Genomic DNA, 7618 nt, shown 5'->3' with positions numbered 1-7618 from the left:
AAGTAAAAACAAGTGTTCCATAAGAAAACCCCCTCGGTATTCATGTCGATGGTCTTGTGGAGTGGCCTCATCCTCCCCAAAGGTCCCCTTGTCAAGCCTAGGACACACCTCGCCGAATCGGTGCCGACGAAAGCTCCCCCAATAACTATCTTCCAAGAGAATCGTGGTGTTAAAGCCAGAGAACCACTCCAAAAGCCTTTCCAAAACCCCTCTAAACCCTAGCCATCGGCCTCTTAAAAGATGGAGAAAAGATGAGAAAAAGGGTGATAAAATCGGGTTGAATTGCGGCCTTAAAAGATCTGGAATCGGGCATCCACACAGGCGTGGGGAATTTCCACACGCCCGTGTGGATTCTCTGGAAATCTCACTTTCAGCCGGCTGTGAACAGTACTATAGTAAACCGCTACAATGTTTTGCTACAGTACCTGCTATAGTAATCCCGCCAAAAACACTCCCGAATCCACTTTTCATCGAGGCAACATAAACGGGCACACGTCTATGCCGTAGATTGCGTCGCTTCTTCAATAAATGGGGTTTTTTGGTGAAGATCTTGCTATCATTGCACAAGTTGAGATACGTAAATGTGACTGCCTTCGTGTCATTCCAACTCATTGTAATGGTTTGAATAAATGGAGGTTGGCACACATTCACGTATCTTAGAGCCCCACTTGTGTCTTCATATTTGTTGCTTCCAAGATTCCACCAAATAGTGCATACACGATCTACTTTTGGCTTCTTTTTCTTAATACATAGCTTCACAACCCTACATGTGGAAAAGAACACAAATACACATGTATTAGGGCTTAAACCTGCTAAAAGTAATGCTCATCATAAGTAAAAAACACTTCACATTCTTATCACACAAGCACTTATCAAACTCCCCCACACTTAAGCTTTTGCTTGTCCTCAAGCAAAGAAATACACATTGGAACATAGAAGAAGGAAATATTGAAAGTGCTAGGCCTTAGGTTCACCAAAACATGCAAGGAGAGAACTCTACAAGTAAGGAAAATTTCAACACTAAATGTGAAAAATCAATGCTCTAGACAAAAACTCGAATAAAAAAGGACAACAAAACCGAAATCGTGTATGTGTGTGTAAACTCACTCAATTCAACCCAAAGTATACTCCTCAACGACCTAAGTATAAGGGACTTATTTATCAACAAAACATAACAAAATAAAAAGATGGTAGTAGCTTCACACATCCTCTAAGGTAGCCCTTTCCGAAGTGGCCGCTAAGGTGGCTTTCACACTTTCGAGGTAGTAGCTCTTTTCTATCGGGGTGGTAGCTTTTACTCATCCTATGAGATAGCTCTTTATCTCATTAGGGTATAACTAGTATCCGACTTATGAGAGTAGCTTCATACTTCATAGGTGGTAGCTCTTTCCACCCCAATGCACAACTAAACAATCTATTTTTTATCTATTTTTTTCTTTCTTTTTGTTTTCCATTTTTTTTTTGCAAAATAACACAAGAAACAAAATTAATTAGTCCCTTAAACATCGAACTTGAGTTTCCAAAAGAGTTTCATTAGTGAGTGGTGCATAAATATTCATCGGGCAAAAATTCCTAGAAATTCAATTAAAAACTAGAGTATGAGAACATTCAATGTTAAAATTTTTCTTAAACTCAAGAATACAAAAATTGCAACTAAGGTGAACTTCCATTGGCTACGTGAGCATGTATGTCAATCAAAACTTATATAAAGGACATGTGCAATGTGAACTCCCCCCACACTTAAGATGTACATTGCCCTTAAAATACGCATGCAAGCATAATAAAAGTAATACAATTTAAAACACATGTGAGAGTGGGCAATTGAAACAATACTCCCCTGACTCCTAGTGGTCCGTTTGATGGAGCTAAATCCTTGGGAGTGTACACAAGGGGGTTCAGTGAAGCTCAATAAACAAAAATGACTTGAGTATATAAAAGATAGAGCATTGAAATACAACTCGAGACAAAAATAAAAGATAAACTCGAGAAGGAAGATCCTTTCTAAGTACACAAGTCCAAAATAAAATGCAAAAATAAAATATGAAAAATAAGAACAAAGAAGGTAAAAATGCCTCCAGTGTCGGTGTCAATTGCTGGTGCATTTGTTGCTGCTGCTGGTGAAGATGATGCTTGTGCTACAAAATAAATGAAGATTGGGCGAAGAAAAGAGAAAGAGAAGCTTACCGACGAAATGAGAATGAAAGAATAGAAAAAACGGCCAGAAAACTCAAGTAACAATCCTCTAAAATGACCGTGAGAGATCGGGAGAGTGCAAGGATACGTTCTCAGAATGTTTGGGAGTGAAAAGATTAAAAGGCAAAATAAATTTATAAAGAGAAAACGCAGCATTTTGAGTTCTGTACATCCACATGGGCGTGTGAAAATTACCCACGCCCATGTGACTCCACAGGAGAGACCCACAGGGGCAGACCCATGCCCCTGTGGTTTCTCGGGATGACAGCTTATGCTTCTGAATGCATCCACACGGGCGAGCAAAAAATCTCCAGGCCCGTGCGCTTGACCCATAGGGGTGGACGCACGCCCCTGTGGCTTCTCTATCCAACCGAGAAAATTCTCTAAGTGTTTTGCACGCCTGTACGAAAATTCCACATGGGTGTGGATCCTTACTGGGCAATTCACAGGGGTAGACGCATGCCCCTATGTCTTCTCGGGATGGAATAAAAATTCTCTGCAGAAAACCAGACGGGAGTACGGAAATTACCCACGCTTGTGTGTTTGTTGACAGAATCATCCACAGGGGCGAATCCACGCCCCTGTGACTTCTTGGGAAATATTCTAAGTCTCGCAGGGAAACAGATGGGCGTGGACCATCACAAGGTCGCTCACAGGGGCGAGTCCACACCCCTGTGCCGTCTCTAGATGAGCTCTAAACAAAAATGCACGCCTTTGCGGAAATTCCACACGGGCGTGCGTTTTCTCTTGACACTTAGAGAAACTTTTACAAGCTCTGCAGAAAATTCCTGAACACAGACATACACTCAGAGCCTGCCTAACAATGCAATTTTAACCAGAGAAAACATGAAAAACACGCTCAAACGACCAAGATTCTTTGCCACGCACGATTAGGCACATGATAACACTACAATGTCCACAAGAAAATCACAACAAAAGTATCTTAGAATCAAGACACCAACACTTAAAGCCTTATTCATGAAAATACTACCTAAAAACTAGAAAAACATTAAAAACTTGGGTTGTCTCCCAAGAAGCGCTTATTTTATGTCACTTAGCTTGACGTACCTTTTCCTTACCTTATGGATGCTTGAAAAGAGTATGATCCTCTCGACTATACATTGCAAAGCTACTTCTTTTAAACCAAAAATCTACTTGCCGGGGTGGAATATTTGTTGGAGAGTCCAACCATTTTACCTTTGGTCTCCAAGGAAATAATTTGGGTTGGGAATTGTCTAAGCTTAGCACAGGTGGGTCATTGGATGGCTTCAATCTCCTACTCACATCTTCTTCCGAACCCAAAATCTCTTTCTTACAATTTATGAGTTGATCAATCCCAAAGAGGGGTGCTCGTTCCATTACCTTAGGATTTACTTCTTCTTCCATTTCAACTTGGAAGAAATCTATCTTCGCCGACCCTCCTTGTATCATTTCTTGCTCACAAACATACTGTACATTCAAACAATCCTCACATTGAATGAAAGGTTCTTCTTGAATCCCCTCAATCTTGACAACATCATACTCATTCCGCCCAACTTCTTCATTGCCGATCACTACCACATCATCTCTATAAGGAACTTGAATTGCTTGCTCAAATGCTTATTGTTCCTCGGAGTGTGTGTCAAGTATCCCTCCTAATTGATGCTCAAGGTTTTTATAGGAGGCTTCATGACATCTTAGTGTGGTCTCCATATTTTGGATGCAGACATTAGATGCTTTAATAAAGTTAGCTAATACTCTTTTCAACTGAAGTGCATCCTCTCCGAGTATCTCACCCTTTTGACATTCCTCTTGAGGTGCTTCCCAATATTGTCCATCACTATTCCAAAAGAAGTTTGGGTAGCCCTTTTTCAATTGGATGATTTGTGTTGCAACAAGGAATGCTCTGTTGTTGTGAAGCAATAATTCTATCAACTTTTTCACTCAGAGCTTCAACTCGAGAATACAGAGCAATGAGCAGATCAATCATCATTTAAACTCCTTGCAAGAAAAAGTAAGACATGACAAAAGAAAACAAATAAGAATGATGGAATAATAAGAAAGTGTGAAATAGAATGAATGATAAATAGCTAAAATAGCAAACTGCAAAGTGTCTCTAAAATGCCTATTCCCCGCCAACGGCGCCAAAAACTTTAAACTCATATTCGGTCATGTCACTCAGGAATGAGATGTCTTCCTTTTTGCAAATGGAATTGGAATCTCTTTTTGAGACATGGGAAATGTTCAAGGATCTCCAGTAAAAATGTCTCTGAGTGGATGATTATCCATACCTTCTACAATGGTTTGAACCTAAGTATGAAGCAACTACTTGATACAGTAGTAGGAGGTACCTTAGGAAGTAAAACCCCCGAAGCTACCCGACAACTTATAGAAGAAATGGCTATAGACAGTGATCAATGGGATGCTCGTGACAAGAAGAAGGCAGCCAATCTTTATGAGATTGATGTAGTCACATCCTTAGTAGCTCAAGTGGAATCCTTGAGCAAGAAGTTGGATACTCTAACTTCTCCAGGAGTGGCAGTGATGATGAACTGTGTCTGGTGTGAAGGTGGACATACTGATAAGTGCTTGTGTGTTAAGAATGCGAAGTATTTTTTCCTTATGATGAGCATGACTTTTATTAGGTTTAAGCGCTAATACATGTGTATTTGTGTTCTTTTCCGCATGTAGGGTTGTGAAGCTAAGTATTAAGAAAAGAAGCCAAAAGTAGATTGTGAATGCACTATTTGGTGGAATCTTGGAAGCAACAAACGCGAAGACACAAGTGGGGCTCTAAGATACGTGAATGTGTGCCAACCTCCATGTATTGAAGCCATTACAATGAGTTGGAGGGGCACAAAGGGAGTCACATTTGCATATCCCAACTTGCGCAATGATTACAAGATCTTCACCAATAAACCAGTTTATTGAAGAAGCGACCCAATCTACTGCATAAACGTGTGCCCGTTTATGTTGCCTCGATGAAAAGTTGATTCGTGAATGCACTATTTAAAGCCGTTTTCAGTCTGATTTCAGAATCTTCTTTTCCCTCTTTTCTCCAAATTTTGAGAGGCTTGAGGCTAGGGTTTAGAGGGGTTTTGTCAAGGCTTTTGGAGAGGTTCTACAGCTTCAATACCGCGCTCCGCTTGGAAGAAGGTTATTGGGGGAGCTTTCGTCGGCATCGATCCGGCGAGGTGCGCCTTAGGCTTGAAAAGGGAACCTTTGGAGAAGACGCGACCACTCCACAAGATCATCGAGGGGGTTTTTCTATGGATTACATGTTTTTACTTTCAATTTCATTATTGATTGTATCTTGCTCCATGGAGAGCTAAACCCCAAGTGGTACTTGGATTTTGTAAACCCTAGGATGTTTTTTTATTTCATTGACCTTTTATTATGCTTTCCTTAATTGATGTTTCTAATTGAGTTCTAATCTTGAATGCTTGTTGAATGATTTCTCCCTTAGAGTGACACTAGGGTTGAGATACCATCTTGGTAACCTTTGTGGATGAGTGACACACCATGAGGGTTAGACAAAGCAAGGTTGGAGAAGGTCAAGAGGGTGAGTAGAGAGGTAGCGGAGCGTCCCCTTTCCTTTCCGATGAAATTTTCCCTACCTCCACGTTCCAAGAGTTCTTTGCGTTTATAGTAGATTAAAGGGCTAAGGGATGAACTCCACTAGAGCTTAATTGCGTGAGCAACAAAGTGAAGCGTTGAAGTGACTTTAGCAACTGGGGCTTAATTGTGACTAGGGATCTTTTGCCAGGACTAATGGGTTAGATCTATACATAGGAATAGGGTTAATAACCTGGAATCCCTAGAGCGTCTTGCAACTTTACACAGTGTGAGGTGTTGAGACTGTTTGATTTCTCCGCCGGGGTTATAGTGTAGAGTTAGTCAAGGTTGACCTTAGGTTTGGGGCCATGTATTCAAGGATGTCCATGACTCATTAAGCATTAATTAGGAGACATAACAATTGGTCTTACACTTGAAACATTAGTCCTAGGGGAGGATTGTCTAAGTACCCCACTTCTATGGATTGCCTTTCCTCTCATTTTATCGTGGCTCTCTTTCTTATTTCTTTTAGTCTTTTCATATCAATCTTATTCACACCATCATTGATTCATTCTCATCCTAGCTAAATAGCAATCATTGTGTTTTTATTTACTATTACCTGTGGATATGAGACCCACTCTAACAAGGTCCCCTTGCGTATATCCCGCAAGTGCACGGGTTTGTCGAAGTAATAATCCTGGGTGAGCGGGTATCGAATCCACAGGGAGTAGGGAAAAAACACTTAATTCGCTTCTTAGCTATGTGAAAGATCAGTAGTGATAATTGTGACAATGATTCAATTCTCAAAAGTAAAAGCAACAAGTAAGAGAGCACGAGTAAAGGAGGAGGTAAGGCAATCGATAAAGATGGGGTACTCGGATAATGCTCCACCTAGGATAATTGTTTCAAGTGCAAGAACCCTCTATTATGCTTCCTAATCAATGCAATGGTGAGTCCTGGAAATCTTTAATTACATAGTCCCAAATCTAAGGTCAACTATGCCTAACTCTATACATGTCCCGGAGGAGAGATTAGATAACCTCTCAACCTCGCACTCGCATAGAGTTGCAATGAGCTCTAGGGATTCCAAGTGATAAATCTCTTCCTAATTATAGACCTAACCCTTTGGTCCAGGTGAAAGATCCCTAACCACGATGAAGTCCTAGATACTAAGATCACCTCAACGCTTCACTCCATTGCACGCGCAACTAAGCCCCAGCCGAAGTTCATCCCTTAGACCATTTACTCTATTATGGCTGTAAAGAACTCGAGGAACGGAGGTAGAATCTATCACATCAGAGGGGAAAAGGGACGCTCCTGTACCTCTCGACTCACCCTCTCAACCCTCTCCAACCTAGCTTTGTCTGACGCTCGTGGTGTGTCACTCACTCACAAGGTTACCAATGAGAACTCTCAACCCTAGTGTCACTCTAGGGGAAATGTTCATACAATGAAGCATTCAAGGTTGGAGCTCACAATAAACATCAATTAATTGAAAGCATAATAAAGAGATTCAATGAAACAAATACATCCTAGGGTTCACAAATACCCAAGTACCCACTAGGGGTTTAGCTCTCCATGGAGCTAAGTACAATCAAAGAAATAGAATGTAAAAGAAATGAATCCATAGAAAACCCACTCAATGGTCGTGTCAATGGTCTTGTGGAGAGTCCTCTACTCGTCGCAAGGGATCTTTTGTCCGACCTAGGATACACCTCGCCGGATCGGTGCCGACGAAAGCTCTCCCAATAACCTTCTTCCAAATGACGCGTGATGTCAGAGCCTTAGAACCTCTCCAAAACCCTAGCTAATACCCCTCAAAACCCTAGCCGAAGCCCTCTCTCAAGTTTGGGAAAAGATGGAGAAAAGAATGCTGAAATTGGGGCTGAAT

The 7618-nt window shown here is 41.2% G+C and overlaps 1 non-coding gene across 1 annotated transcript; it reads right to left on the bottom strand.

Moving 5' to 3' along the window:
• Positions 1–4346: 4346 nt before the first annotated feature.
• LOC120259746 lies at positions 4347–4452 on the bottom strand. The gene has a single exon (XR_005536299.1). It is a non-coding gene; the product is annotated as a small nucleolar RNA R71 (small nucleolar RNA).
• Between the last annotated feature and the right edge of the window lie 3166 nt (positions 4453–7618).

Source organism: Dioscorea cayenensis, chromosome 4 (assembly GCF_009730915.1).
Source record: "Dioscorea cayenensis subsp. rotundata cultivar TDr96_F1 chromosome 4, TDr96_F1_v2_PseudoChromosome.rev07_lg8_w22 25.fasta, whole genome shotgun sequence".
In the NCBI taxonomy this organism is placed as follows: Eukaryota; Viridiplantae; Streptophyta; class Magnoliopsida; order Dioscoreales; family Dioscoreaceae; genus Dioscorea; species Dioscorea cayenensis.
This window is presented reverse-complemented; position numbering and strand designations above follow the sequence as displayed.